Source organism: Lathyrus oleraceus, chromosome 1 (genome assembly GCF_024323335.1).
Source record: "Lathyrus oleraceus cultivar Zhongwan6 chromosome 1, CAAS_Psat_ZW6_1.0, whole genome shotgun sequence".
Classification (NCBI taxonomy): Eukaryota; Viridiplantae; Streptophyta; class Magnoliopsida; order Fabales; family Fabaceae; genus Lathyrus; species Lathyrus oleraceus.
Genome location: NC_066579.1, coordinates 229,765,096 through 229,781,459, shown reverse-complemented (window position 1 = coordinate 229,781,459; position 16,364 = coordinate 229,765,096). Strand labels below are relative to the sequence as shown.

General features: G+C 38.3%; 1 non-coding gene across 1 annotated transcript; it reads right to left on the bottom strand.

Moving 5' to 3' along the window:
- Nucleotides 1-15,346: 15,346 nt before the first annotated feature.
- Nucleotides 15,347-15,453, bottom strand: LOC127116166 (small nucleolar RNA R71). The gene has a single exon (XR_007801145.1). It is a non-coding gene; the product is annotated as a small nucleolar RNA R71 (small nucleolar RNA).
- Between the last annotated feature and the right edge of the window lie 911 nt (nt 15,454-16,364).

The following is a 16,364-nucleotide window of genomic DNA, read 5'->3' as shown; positions in this document are numbered from 1 at the left end:
TTAAATTATCAATAGGTCTGCTTTGTGTCTATCCATGCATCTGAGAAAAACCATATCGGAATTTCTCTTGTAAAGCACATCACCATTCAGGTAGAAGTTGCAAGCTAATCTTCTCAAAGTTTCTTATCTTTCAAAGATACCCCAGACGGGTAAATATGACTTTGGAGGAAACGTTTGATATCAAAATACCAAGGCTTTTCATCTCTGACTTCTTCAACGGCAAATACATGAGCTGGCCTGTCAAGACGCATCATGTCAAATTGGGAACCTCGTTCCAAAATTTTACCACTATCATAGAAGGTAATGTTGCAAGAGCCTTTCCCATCCAGTTTTCATCTCGACGGATATGATGAAACTCAACCTTTGTAAAGAAAGTTGATATCCTCCTCGCATAATCTCGGTATGGTGTCAAACTGGGTTGATTCGTCTCCCTTTCACCTTTGATTTAATTCATTACCAAAGCTAAATATCCATAGACATCAAGATATTTAATTCTGAGATCAATGGCATCTTCAACCCCCATAATGCAAGCCTCATACTCAGCCATATTGTTTGTACACTTGAAGGTCAGTCTAGCCGTAAACGAAAAATGAGTGTCGTGAGGAGTAATAATCATTGCCCCAATGCCTTTACCATACTAATTAACATCTCCATCAAATACCATGCCCCACTCGGAACCAGGATTTGGCCCTTCTTCAAGCAATGGTTCATCATAATCTTTCATTATTAAGTACAAAATCTCTTCATTAGGAAAATCATACTGCACTGACTAATAATCCTCAATCGGTTGGTGAGCCAAATGGTCAGCCAAGACACTACCTTTTATAGCCTTCTAAGATTGATATTCAATGTCATACATACTCAGATAACAACAACTGCCAACGGGCAATCCTCCCAGTTAGAGAAGACTTCTCAAAAATGTACTTGATTGGATCCATTTTGGATATCAACCAAGTAGTATTATTCAACATATACTAGAGCAGACGCCTAGCAGCCCATGCCAATGCGCATCACGTCTTCTCAGGCATAAAATACCAAGTCTCATAGTCGGTGAACTTCTTACTAAGGTAGTACATTATATCATCTTTCTTTCCAGATTCATCTTGCTGACCAAGAACACAACCCATACTCTCTTTAAGCATTGTCAAATACATGATCGAAGGTCTTCCTTCAATAGGCGGAGACAGGATTGGAGGCTCAAGTAGGTACTCTTTGACACTATCAAAAGCTTTCTCGACATCTTTGGTCAAGTCATTAGACTAATATTTTTGAAGAAGCTTGAAAATTGGCGCACATGTGGCAGTCATATGCGATATAAATCTTGAGATATAGTTCAAGAGGCCGAGAAAACCTATGACTTGCTTCTCTCTTTTGGGTGTAGGCATCTCTTGTATTTCTTTGACCTTGGCAGGATCAACTTCAATACCCTTCTCGCTGACAATAAAGCCCAACAACTTACTAGAACAAACACCAAAAGTACACTTATTGGGATTCAAGCGAAGTTTATATTTCCTTAAATGCTGGAATAACTTCAACAAATGCTCAACATGCTTTTCTTCATCACTTGATTTGGCAATCATGTCTTCAACATAAAGTTCAATCTCTTTATGCATCATATCATGAAAAAGAGTGGTCATAGCTCTCTGGTACGTTGCACCAGCATTATTTAAACCGAAAAGCATCACTCTATAACAGAATGTTCCCCAGGGTGTAATGAATGTGGTATTCTCCATATCTTCAGGTGCCATCCTGATTTGACTATAACCTAAAAATCCGTCCATAAATAAAAAGACTTTGAATTTAGCTATACTGTCTACCAACATATCAATGTGTGGCAGAGGAAAATCATCTTTCGGACTAGCTTTATTCAAATATCTATAATCAACACAAGCGCCAACTTTTCCATCTTTCTTTGGAGCAAGCACAATGTTGGCCACCCACTGCGGATACTCGGAGGTAACAAGAAAACCAACATCAATTTGCTTATGTAATTCCTCTTTGATCTTCACTTCCATATCAGAATGAGTTCTTCTCAACTTCTGCTTGATCGGCGAGCATTTTGGCTTCAACGACAATCTATGCTCCACAATCTCAGAATCTAAACCAGGCATATCTTGATAGGACCAGGAAAACACATTAAAATAATCTCGAAGAAGATCAATCAACCCCTTCCTAGCTTCTGGACACAGTTGAGACCTAATCTTGACTTCCTTCACATCGTCCTCGGAACCCAAGTTGACTAGTTCAATCTGTTCTTCAAATGGCTGAATGTCTTTTTCCTCGTACTCAAACAAACATGATAACTCATCAGATACTTCTTGATCATCATTCTCTTCCTCAGCTTCGAACATAGGGAAATCAAAGTTTGGAGAGGGAGTATGATCATTGTATTCAATGAGTTTGAGAACCAACCTGCATAATGATTTGGTATTTTGATTTTAGAGAAGTGGAGCACAAACAAATATTATGTAGATGGTAGATTATTATTTATTTATGTTTTTTTTGTGATTACCATTTTCAGCAAAAGCAAAAAGTAAAAATAAAACATCATATATGGGGAGGGATAAAATTGTATTTCATTGATGATAATAAAGAAAATGCCCAACAATGTTCACTTCTCCCTTATGCATAGGAGAAGGATTTTTCTTTAAAAAGAATAAAAACAAATTACTTAGAACGGTGAATGACAACAGGAACATCAACAACAACCCAATTATTGCAAATCTGGCCATGCGTCACAAAGTTGGTGCAAGCTTCGTCTTCATCACCACTGTATTCAATAATGGCAGTTAAGTGTTGATCATTCCCATGAATGAACGCTCCAGTGCAGAAAATTGGTTGCATAACTATGGCTTTAGGACGGAATGGCCCTTGTTGAAATCCGAGTCCGAATCTGTTCTTATTCTCGGCGATCTGCACAACACGACCCCACTTGTCAATACTGCGAGCCTGAATAGCCTCTTGTGCATCTTTCAAAGAAGACATGGGTGCCTCGGTTTTCTTTAATTCATCAGCAACAGATTAGGCTTGGAACGGCGTTCCAACCTCCTCCTCAGTATCAACATACGTGAAAGATGACAAATGGATCACCAATAATGCCTCTCCACCAACAACAACAAGCTTGTCGTTCTTCACAAATTTCAGTTTCTGGTGTAGAGTAGACGTCACAGCTCCAGCTTCATGAATCCATGGCCTTCCCAATAAGCAGTTATAGGTCGGGTGGATATCCATCACTTGGAAAGTAATTTGGAAATCACTCGGACCTATCTTCACTAGAAGGTCCACTTCTCCAATGACAGTTTTACGAGAACCGTCGAACACTTTGATAACTATGCCGGGTACAACTTTTGGGGCTCATATAACTTGAACCACCAAGGTAGTGGCTCAGGGATTTCCGAAGGGTTTCTTGGCTGGATCAGATTTTTGAGTACCAAAGACGGGTACAACTTTGCATACGTCATAGGAATAGGGTCAACGGAGACCTTCTTCCTGTCAAAATTTTGTTGATGATTATTGTTGTTGTGGTAGTTGGTTCTTTGTTATGGTTGTTGACGTTGACGGGGTTGAGAACTTTTTCTGACATGAGGGCTCCTCTGCCTCCTCACTGACACTGAATTAGCTTCTCCTTCCTTCCTCTTGGAGAAATTACCACTGTATTTCTTGCTAGCTGACGCCTCTTCTTTAGACAAACGTCCTTCACAGAATCCTTCTTCTAGCCTCGTCCCCATGTTTACCATTTCGGTAAAATCATTGGGGGCACTTGCAATCATACGTTCATAATAAAACGATTACAACGTTTTTAAGAAGATCTTAGTCATCTGCTTCTCTTCAAGAGACGGAATGATCTGAGCAGCCAATTCCATCAATTTTTGGACATATTCTTTAAATGTCTCTTTGTCCTTTTGAGACATAAACCTTAATTGGTCTCTATCAGGCGCCATATCCACATTGTACTTATACTTCTTGACAAAGGCTTCACCTAAATCATTGAAAGTACGGATGCTTGCACTGTCCATACCCATGTACCACCTCAAGGCAACTCCAATTAAATTTTCTTGGAAATAGTGAATCAACAGCTGATCATTATCAGTTATTGTAGACATTTTCCTGGCGTACATAACAAGATGGCTCAGCAGGAAAATATTCCCTTTGTACTTTTCAAAGTCTGGGACCTTGAGTTTCACCAGAATCTAAACATTGGGAACCAAACAGAGTTCAACAGTACTCTTTCCATACAAATATTTCCCTGTTTGAGTCTTCAACTCTTTTCACAGCTCGAGGAATTGATCTTTCATTTCATCCATCTTTTCGTATACATTTGGACCCTCAGACAGCTCAAAGTGGTAGATAGTGTCCTCAACACGAGGCAGTGTGTGAACAACATGAGGTGTCATTGACATGACCGGGCTATATGCCGGAAGTGAAACAAATGTGGGTTCATACCCTTCTGGCATAAAATTTGGTGGAATTCCCCAAGTGAATCGAGCAGGCATAGAAGGAATGGATTGACTGGCAACGGTATTTGGAACAGTTGAACAAGAAATCTCAGAAATAACGGTCCTCTGAGGAGGAGGTGTTGCAGGAGATGGTGATGACTGATTCTGAGTAGATATCACAGATTCCATTAGTGTCGTAAGTATGGCGATCTCATCTTTCAGCTCTCTGTTCTCTTGCTCTAAGTGCTCAATTCTCTTGGGTTGGTTAGCGCGAGTATTATAGCGGTGAGTTAGCTTGGCTGATGCACAGAAGAAGAACTGATACGACATCTGGCAGAAGAAACTTGTTATGCAAATGATTCTTGAAATACAATATTTTGATTGTTTTCAATTTCAAGTAACATATGAAGTCTTACTTCCAAATATATTTAATTAATAAAAAAAAATAACAATTCAATTGACTATAAAATATCTTTTTATTCATAAAATTTTAGAAGGATTACACTGAGTACAATTTCGGAAACCAAAATACAAATACAAGAGAAAAGGAAACTATCATCCTAAGGATCCCTAGAAACTGCGTCAGATGATTTGGCTAGGGGTGCATATTTCCTTCAAATACGTCGAATCTCATACTCAAATGATGTCTTCATCTGAGCCTTCTCAAGGACAAGCCGATCAACAATCTTCTTCCAAGCACCGGAAGGTTGAGGTATGCTAGAGGAAGATAAACCCTCTGGCTCTCTTTGTCTCTTCACTGCACGGTCTTCAAGAATCTCAATAAGTGCATCCTTGTCGTTAGACTCCAACTATAACTCTTCATGCTTTCGGCTCAAAGCATGGAACCGCTCTTCCCACATATCTTTCTCTTGCTTCATCTTGGCAAGTGAGTCTTCCAACTCCTCTACATCTTGGTTAGGGAGAGTTGATGGCTCATCCACAACCACAGACATAGGTCTCTCACAAGCGTATGGCATCTTGAAATTCAAAGCTCTCTTCTTCACCCAAATGGTGTAAGCTTCCAAAGCTACACAATTGCGTGGACCAATCTCGGATCTTCCTTTCCTATGCAAATTATGCCAAACATGTATCATCCTTTTCTTCAAAAGTTGGGGATTCTTACCCTCCTGATAAAATAGACCTTCTAACCGAGTGTTATTAGGTTTATCTCTCAAGGGGAACCCAAGTTGACGACGGGCCAATGCAGGGTTGTAGTTGATTCCTACGTGTGTACATATAAGGGGTACATTAGAGAACTCACCATAACTATCAATAATGTCTAAACCATCCAATGCAGAATCATACCATAAAATATCATCATTAGGGAGAGACATAAGTCTCTAAGACCACCAAAGACATTGTCCATTCTCCATGAAAGCAGGCGTCTGAGGCAAGTGCAAAATAAACCACTTGTACAGAAGAGGAACACAACACATAATGGTCCCACCACCTTTAGAATTCCTCATATGCAAAGAGAAATACATGTCACCCAACAGAGTGGGAACAGGATTACCAATCAAGAAGATTCTAATGGAGTTAACATCAACAAAACCGTCAGTGTTAGGGAACAAAAGATGGCTTCAAAAGCATCAATGCTACCGGCTTGAGCAAAAACAATAGCTTTACTAATGAAGAACTCAGAAGTCAATCGAAGAATACCTCCTTTCTTCACCAGATGAGCATCAATCTCATATTTCTTCAGATGAAGAGCTTCAACTATGACATGAGATTTGGGAATCTCCTCCAATCCACTAAAGGGTACCTTGTCAGATACGGGTATTCCCAAGAGATGGACATACTCCTTTAACATAGGCACAAGCTGATAATCTGGAAAAGTGAAACACTGGTAGAGAGGATCATAGAACTGAACCAAAACACTCAGAAGTCCTTCAACTACATCAACAGATAATACATACAAGAGCTTCCCATGACGTTGCTTTAAGTCCAAGGGATCTAATACAAAGGATGACAACTTCCTTAGCTCTTTCAAATCAGGACATCTGAAACTGTACTTATTAGTGTTCTTTTGTCCATAATCCATGGTTTGGAAATATTTGTAAATAAGTCCTTAGTTTTCTTGAAATTTATTCTCTGTGATGAATGTTATGATGCTCATGTATGCATGAATGCAACAATCACAAACAAGGGATCACACACAAGGCAAACACAATTAAAGGTCAATGGATGGATCAAGTCATCATCAAGACCAATCACCCATTTTGGTGGATTATGGTTTTCATCTTATCAACACCCAAGTTCCATATATATTAATGAGATTTGATCGGATCAACCGAGAATCAAATGGTTTATTGTGAGTCACGAGCATGGAGTCAGGTTAAGAACCATCCCAAAGGAGTGTACTAAGGATAAAACTTGTAGATCATGTTTACAAAAGTTCCCAGAGTCTTAATCCCATCTATCAGATATTATAGGTTAGGATGACTGACTCATAACCCATAATATTCTCAAGAGAAACTCGTCTGAGTGTAGTATCGTGTAACAACTATTATCAAGTCCACACTTGAACAGTCTCCTCACAACGTCCTAAAAAGGCCAAGTTGGGTTAAATGTTCTATGTTCCTCAACTTCTCAGACCCCAAATCAGAGAGAGTAATGCCTATCCACAAATAACTTGTGTGACATCAGTAACTCTAAATAGGTTTCCACTGAGTAGATGGGTCTCAAGCCAACTTGTTAAGGACTACTCCACACAAGTTGAACATGACTATACCATCCTCCTATCTTAATTGCACTTAAGTTCGGGTTAGAACTTATCTCACCACTCAAAGATCACCATTCATAACAGACAGATTATATCATACAAACAACATACAAACATCCAATATACAAATATATACACATAAAATAGTAAGCTAAACCCACTGAGGACTACTCCCCAGCAGAGTCGCCACTTAATTTCTGTAGCGGTAAATTCATGACCATCAAGCTATGGATAAGCTTAACGTCAATAAAACCAGAGTCACCATCTTGTTTTTATTGTTTCCAAAGGAAAAGGGAAAAGTACGAACAAAACCCAAAGATAAGAAGTTTTCAAATCAAAAATACTAAAATGCCAGAGATTACAGGTAAGGGGGTTGGTTACACAAAGGGAAGGTGTTAGCACCCAGAGTGTCATAGGTACGCCTAGAGAGCCCTTTTTTATGTGTGCATGTGTTTTTGGTATAAATGATATTTGACGAAATAGAGTGTGGGGATGAGGAAAGAATTCATTGATTATATTTTTGTGTTTGACAAGACCTTCAGTCTTATGCCTACATACCAACATAAACATGAGGGATCAAAACCTCGTAGTTCGTTGTTGAAATTTCAAATGAGTTGGTGAATTGATTTTAACAAAAGTTTAAATCAAAGGGGAACCAAAAGGCCAATGGTTTGAATAGATTTGTTAACTCTTTTTGTCTTTTGAACTTTGAGTCAATATGGTTAAATTTATTTACAAGTTTGGTTTAAGAATTTTTTTTGAAAATTCAATGGCATAAGGCCAAAGTTTCTAATTGTTAAACAATCTATAAGTTTGAAATTACAACCAAAGAAAGTTTTTGAAAGGAGGGAGAGATTTTGAAATTTAAGAAATGGGAGGAGATGAAGAGACTATTCTAAGCAAAAATTAAAAGTTAAGAGTTGAAAAGATCTGACCAATGGGATGCAATCCAACAGACAAGAATGTCATATAGAAACCCATTTTCCTTTGGACTTTAATCAAGCAATGAGCAATATTCAGACATCATGAAGATCAAGGCATCAAATAAAGATAGCCGCATCCAAGCAAGCATTCCAATAGCTAGCAGTCTTCATTGTCTTCCTATGTATCAGATGAAATATTCCTTGATCAACTCAGAACAAAACATCATACATAGACAATAGTAACAAAATAACAATTAAGCACAAAGACAGAGTAGCAGATGAATCCAAGAAATCCTCAAATCTTGTATCAGATAAAGCAAAATTCAAGATAGCTCAGTCTCAAAATGTTGGCATTGGCCAAGTCCTTTAGCATAGGGAATGTTGCCTAATACTAAGTCCAAAACATCAGATCAAGTTCAACAGTCCACCAAATCTTTTTTAGGGTTTTTGTTGTTATTATGTGTTTTAAGGTCCTAAGAACACAAACAAAATCAAAATACAAACAAGATACACAATAACAAGATATGGCTCAAATGACTAAAATGAAAATGGCCTTAAGCATAAACAAGTTATATGAAATGTAAATGGCAATGGATGATAAATGACTGAAATTTAAATTGCATAAAGTAAATGACTTGAAAGTAAAATCATAATGAATAAGAGTTAGTCAATGGTTATTGTTAAGTTAGTGGTGAATTTTAATTGATTAAGTCATTCTTTGGAGAACACTCAACCATTCATTCACAAGTATGAATCCTTAAACCAAGACATCTTCCATGAGAAGGGCTCCAACTTGGATAATTCAACAAGTATGCCACTAGCTCCCACGAAAGAAAAAAGGTCAAGTCTCCACACAATGCCATGAAGAATGGGAGACTTACAATCTGACTTACTAGAATTCTATGCCTTGAGGGTCAAATTTAGCTCTATGTTAAGCATTCATAATTGGACTTATGTAGAAGCACAACTATCTGAGGTCGGGAAATTAAAATATAGGTGTTAATGCATGTTAGAGATTTGGTACAAAGACCCAAACTCCTAAAACATACCACACCCTAAAAAAAGGAAAGATCTATAGCGGTAAATTCATGACCATAAAGCTATGGATAAACTTGACGTCAGTAAAATTAGAGTCACCACTGTGCTTTTATTGTTTCCAAAGGAAAAGGGAAAAGTATGAACAAAACCCAAAGATAAGAAGTTTTCAAATCAAAACTAATAAAATGCTAGAGATTATAGGTAAGGGGGTTGGTTACACAGAGGGAAGGTGTCAACACCCAAAGTGTCATAGGCACTCCTAGGGAGCCCTTTTTTATGTGTGCATATGTGTTTGGTATAAAAGATGTTTTAGAAAAATAGAGTTTGGGGGTGAGAAAAGAATTCATTGATTATATTTTTTGTGGTTAACAAGACCTTCGGTCTTATTCCTACATACCAACATTAAAATGAGGGATCAAAACCCCGTAGTTCGTGGTAAAAATTTCAAATAAGTTGGTGAATTTCTTTTAACAAAAGTTTAATAAGAAAAGGCACAAAGGACCAAACGTTTGAATGGAGTTGTTAGTTCTTTTGTGTTGGTTCTATGTTTTGGCAGCAATTTTGGTAAAACCTAGAGTGTTCACAAGTTGTCACAAGTGTTGTCTTGACATAAGATAGCATGTACCTACAGGATGTTTAAAATGTGAATATGCAGGATTTTACTGAGATGTCAGACCCGATGTCATGATGTTTGTATACAGAACATTCAGTCTGAATGCTATGTAGTGTGTGATTGCATTTTTTATGCTAATCTATGTTTGATTGATGAGATGATTGAACGCGCTCTCAATCAGTAATTACAACCAGATTGACTTATTTTCCAACGAGATATAATCAGCTGTCATGAGAAGATATGAATGGAAAATAGTTTTAGGGTTTTATGTTGTCCAAGCCCAGCCAAACGATTCTATAAATAGGGCATGGAATATCTGGTTGTAACACACAAGAAATAACGAACAAAATATTGAGAGAGAATAAGGGTTTTAGTCTTATGTGGTCGTGTGTATTGTAAGCCATTCATTCATCCATAGATGATTGAATTGGACTGATTTTTGAGTTGTAATTTGTCCACTCTAAGCTTTAAAGCATGAGTGTGTGTTTACATAATTGAAGCTTTTAAGCAAGATCAAGTATGTGTCTTTGAAGAGTGTCTTTGAAGAGTGTCTTCTTAAAACCTATTCTGGATGGATCCAACTATGACTACTGGAAACCTCGAATGGTAGCCTTCCTAAAATCTTTGGATAATAAGGCTTGGAAGGCTGTTTTAACAGGCTGGCAACATCCAGTTATTACTAAGGAAGGAGAAGCTACAACTGACAAGAAGACTGAGGAACAATGGACCAAGGAGGAGGATGATCTAGCCCTTGGGAACTCTAAAGCATTAAATGCTATATTCAATGGAGTAGATAAGACCATCTTCATATTGGTAAACAACTGTGAGGTGGCTAAAGATGCTTGGAACATTCTCAAAACCACTCATGAAGGCACCTCTAGAGTCAAGATGTCTAGACTACAGCTGCTCACTACCAAGTTTGAAAATTTGAGGATGAAAGAAGATGAAAATATTCATGAATTTCATATGAATATCTTTGAAATTTCTAATGCCTCAGAAGCCCTGGGTGAGAAGATGTCAGATGAAAAACTAGTGAGGAAAATACTCAGGTCACTTCCTAAGAGATTTGCCATGAAAGTGACAGCCATAGAAGAGTCTCAAGACATTTCCAATATGAGAGTTGATGAGCTAATTGGACCCCTCCAAACATTTCAGACGGGAATGTGTGATGGATCTGAAAAGAAATCCAAAAGTATAGCCTTCATGTCAAACACTGAAGAGAAAGAGGAAGAAAGTGGTTAAGATACTGATGAAGATCTGGCAAATGATGTAGCGTTACTGGGAAGACAGTTCAACAAACTTCTGAAAAAGATGGATGTAAGGTCTAAGTCTAATTTCAAGAACATCTCATCTGACATCAGTAAGTCCAATAATGCTGGAAGAAGAACAAGATCTGATGAAAAGTCCAAAGAAGGAAAAGGAGTTCAGTTCCATGAATGTGATGGGTATAGACACATTAGAGCTTAATGTGGAACCTACCTCAAGAAACAGAAGAAGAGTCTTGCTGCTACTTGGTCTGATGAAAGTGAAACAGAAGAGTCTGCAAATCTTGTGACTGCCTTGACTGGAAGATAGGGTTCTGATGAAGACTCAAGTGATGATGAAGTAACCTTTGATGAGTTAGCCACTACCTACAGAAAGTTGTGTCACAAAAGTGAAGAAGTGTGTCAACAAGTTGAAAGTCAGAAGAAAGTGATAACACAACTGGAGAATGAGAAGGCAGAACACTTGGAAACAATCTCTAAGTTGAAGACTGAAGCAGTGTTCTTGAATTCCAAACTGGATGAGATGACAAAGTATGTTAGAATGCTAAACAATTGATCTAACACATTAGACAAAATTCTCCAGACCGGACAAATGGCAGGAGACAAGTCTGGCATTGGGTTCAATGAATCCAAACCTGAGTGCAGTCACACTGGTAGCAAACCAAAGATGTCACATAAAATGTCACAACATCATAAAGGAAGACAGCAGAAAGGGAAACATCAAAGACGGAGATGTCATTATTATGGAAAATTTGGCCACATAAAACCATTCTTCTATAAGTTGTATGGTTATCCTAGTCCTTCTCATCATCAACCTAGACCCAAACATCACATACCTGTCAACAGAAAACAATGGGTTCCTAGGACTGGTGTTACAAACCTGATAGCTCACACTTCCTTCAGAGTTTTAGCCAAAGAAGACTGGTATTTTGACAATGGGTGCTCCAGACACATGACTGGAAACAAAAACCTGCTAACTGACCTTCATCCTCATGCCACCAGCTATGTAACCTTTGGTGATGGAGCAAAGGGTGAAATAAAGGGGATTGGTAAGCTAAATTGCCCTGGAGTCCGTAACCTTGACAATGTCTTACTTGTTAAGGGACTGACTACAAACCTAATAAGCATCGGTCAATTATGTGATCAAGGTCTAACTGTAAAGTTCACAAAAACTGAATGTCTGATTACTAATAAAGAAGATGAAGTGATCATGAAAGGAGTCAGGTCTAAGGGCAACTGCTATATGTGGAGTTCTCAAGAAACTGGTTATTCATCAATGTGTACTCTAGCCAAAGAAGAAGAAGTGAAGATATGGCATTAAAGATTAGGCCATCTGCATCTTAAAGGAATGAAGAGGATTATATCTGTTGAAGCTATCAGAGGAATTACAAACTTGAAGATTGATGAAGGAAGAGTTTGTGGGGAGTGTCAGATTGGAAAACAGACAAAGATGCCACATCAGAAGCTCAGACATGACACCACTTCAAGAGTGTTGGAACTTCTCTATATGGACTTGATGGGACCTATGCAGGTGGAAAGTCTTGGTGGGAAGAAGTATGCTTATGTAGTGGTGGATGACTTCTCCAGATACACCTAGGTTAATTTTATAAGAGAAAAATCTGATGTATTTGAAGTCTTCAAAGATCTTTGTCTAAGACTTCAAAGAGAAAAAGAAAGCCAGGTTATGAAAATCAGAAGTGATCATGGGAAGGAATTTGAGAACTGCAAATTTGCTGGATTATGTGCATCAGAAGGAATTACTCATGAGTTCTCATCTCCCATTACTCCTCAACAAAATGGTGTGGTAGAAAGGAAAAATAGAACTCTCCAAGAATCAGCCAGAGCTACGATTCATGCTAAGAAATTGCCCTACCACTTCTGGGCTGAAGCTATGAACACATCCTGCTATGTTCACAACAGGGTAACCTTGAAGAAAGGGACTCCTACTAATTTGTATGAAGTCTGGAAAGGGAGAAGACCTATAGTCAAATACTTCCATGTGTTTTGTAGTAAATATTGATAACACTAAAATTTACCGTATTTTCGACTCCGATTTCACAGGCATTCTAGTTGTTTTAATATCATTTTGTTGTGTTATTGCTATGTTTTTCTTTGTTTTCAGGTTTTTACTTTAATCGGAGCCCCGATCGAGAAAAGGAGCGAAAAAGAGCCAAAAACCCTAAAATTCAGCATTTTGTTCTTGTGGCCTACCCCATGGCTGGCGCCATAGACCCTGCCATGACGTGTCCAAGCTCAAATTCCCTCAACTTCCACGTTCCCCACTACTTCCACTAAGGCGCCTCATTTTGTGCTTGTGGCGGGCACCATGGCCTTGTGGCGGGCTCCACAAGAGGAAAGTTTTTCCCTCCCATTTTCAAGTTGAAGGGCATCCAAGTCATTTCCATCTTTTTATTTGCTTATAAATAGAAACTCGAATTCACTTTTACAGTCATACAAACTTAGAGAAGAGGCAAACTCAGAGCAACTTTGTTTCACTTAGGCATATATTCAGTTTTATAAAGTGGTAGTCGCTTCGCATTGGAGTGTTACCACAATTGTGTAATCGAGTCTTTGATAGAGTCTGTAATCGAGTTTGGAGGACTTTGGAAGGAAGTTAATCCTGCCATCATTTTCATTTTCGCTTTGCAATTTATTCAACCCTCCGATTGGAGCAGGTTTTTATTACTTGTCTTTACTTTATTTATTTTCCCGCACTCGCTTTACTTTATTTATTTCCTCGCACTCGCTTTACTTTATTTATTTCCTCGCACTCGCTTTACTTTATTTATTTCCTCGCACTCGCTTTACTTTATTTATTTCCTCGCACTCGCTTTACTTTTATTTATTTCTCGCACTCGCTTTAAATTATTTATTTCCTCGCACTCGCTTTACTTTATTTATTTCCTCGCACTCGCTTTAAATTATTTACTTTCCGCACTCGCACTACTTTTATTTATTTTCCGCACTCGCACTACTTTTATTTATTTTAATGCACTTTTACTTTACCATGTCTAGATAAATTTATAAGGTTAGAATGTAAGGATCGTAATTGAACCAGTAATCCGTACAATTGTTCGTAGAAACACTTAAGGGCTATTTTAACTTTCAACTTAAGTTTTCCCGCACTTCAATTCCGTTGGGTAAGATCGAAAGTCGTCCAACGTCTTTTTAAACTTAATTGCTTTTAACTATTTCAAAAACAGCGAAAGCGCTTTGTCTAGTTCATTAGGAGTTTTTAACATTAAGAAGAAAAGTGATTTTAAAACTATTTTCGGATGCGTTTATAAGTTTAGAGTCTGGTTCGTAAGAACCTCTTTTGGTTAAGAAATCCAGGTTATAATACTTTTCAACTTAGTCAAGATACTATATTTCTTAAAAATAGGTTTACCACTCTAACGCAATGCGCGCCTTTTTTAAGTGACAATAAGAGGGTTTGATTAGGGAGTACAACTCGGTTCTGAATACGCGAAAGCGACAATTCCTGTTAAATTAGTTCTTTCCAAAGTAGGAAACACTGCCCATAAGTAGCTCTATTAGCAAGTACTTGGATTATTAATCGATTACGTGAATTACATTTGACCCTGTCTTTATTAATTATATTTTATTTCAATACTTTACTTTTCAATGCACACTCCAAAAACACCTATTTCGATTGCCTTTGATAAGCAGCATGACAATAGATAACTATAGATTGACACTTGGTCTCTGTGGATTCAACAATCTTTTATATTACTCTGGCGCGTTCGTATATCTGCGAAACACCGCATCAAGTTTTTGGCGCTGTTGTCGGGGACCAATTTTGTCAAATTTCATTTTCCTGTTGTTATATCGTTTAGACTTAGGCTATTTCCTGCCGGTCAATATGAAGAACTCACAGCACCGGAAGTTTAAGCTTAGTATACCCTCTGGCGGAACCTGAACGTTACGCTCGCGCACGTTTATTCTTTCATAGAATTAAGAGAGCTATGGCCGAAGATCAAAACCAAAGACCTCTTAAGGACTTCACTCAACCATCTAATGAAGAACCTAGTTCTAGTATAGTAAACCCAACCATCCCAGCTAATAATTTTGAACTTAAACCATCCCTGTTGCAACTAGTGCAATAGAGACAATTCGCAGGTCTCGCTACTGAGAACCCAAACCAACATTTAAAAATATTTCTTCAATTAGCAGACACTTTTAAAACCAATGGAGCTTCTCCTGAGGCAATACGTTTAAGATTATTTCCTTTTTCCCTCAGAGATAAAGCCCTATCATGGTTAGATTCCCTTCCACCCAATTCCATTACGACTTGGGATAACCTTAGAAGAGTTTTTCTTGCTAGATATATTCCCCCGAGTAAGACCGCCGTTCTTCGAAACCATATAACTAGACTTACCCAAAACCATGGAGAATCGTTGTTCGAAGCTTGGGAGAGATATAAAGAGTTGTTACGAGCATGCCCACATCATGGCTTAGAAAATTGGTTAATCATTCAAACCTTCTATAATGGACTTCATTACAACACAAAGATGACCATCGACGCTGCCGCAGGCGGTGCTCTGATGAACAAACCTTACCCTGAAGCTAGTGCCCTCATCGAATATATGGCTCAAAACCATCAATCATGGGGAGTCGAACGAGCGACAGTTGAGAAGAAGGAAGCCCAAGGAGGAGTGCATGAACTAAGCTCTATAGACATGATGCAAGCTAAAATGGACGCATTAGCCCTCAAAGTCGAGCATATGTGCATAAACCCGAATACTCTAGCCGCAGTTTCATCGGATTGTGAGATATGTGGAACCAAAGGACACCAATCTGCAGAATGCAGTCTATTAAACGAAACCCACTCCGAGCAAGTGAACTACACCCAAGGGAACCCATACTCGAATACCTATAACCCTGGATGGAGGAATCACCCAAACTTCTCCTATAAAAACAATAACCCTATTCAAAATAATGCACCTCCGAGACCTAGTTATCAAGCCCCAAGATCAAATCAACCCATGCAACTTGTGCCACCAAAGTCGAGCCTTGAGAAAATTATAGAAAATTTTATCACCGCTCAAACCCAACAAAATAAGGATTTCATGAACCAAAACATTCATGTTAACGAATTGATTACTCAGTTAGGAACCAAGGTTGACCAAATAGTTACTCATACCAAGATACTTGAAACCCAGATCTCTCAGGTAGCTTTAAACCAAGCCCCTTAGACTACACCTGGAGGACAATTCCCTGAATAACCTCAACAAAATCCGAGAGGACAAGCCAATGCCATTACCCTACGTAGTGGGAACGCTTATGATGAGCCACCAAACCCTAGATTAAGTGAACCCGACACTTCTAAGGAATGTACCAAACCCCCAGACGAAGTAAAGGAACCAG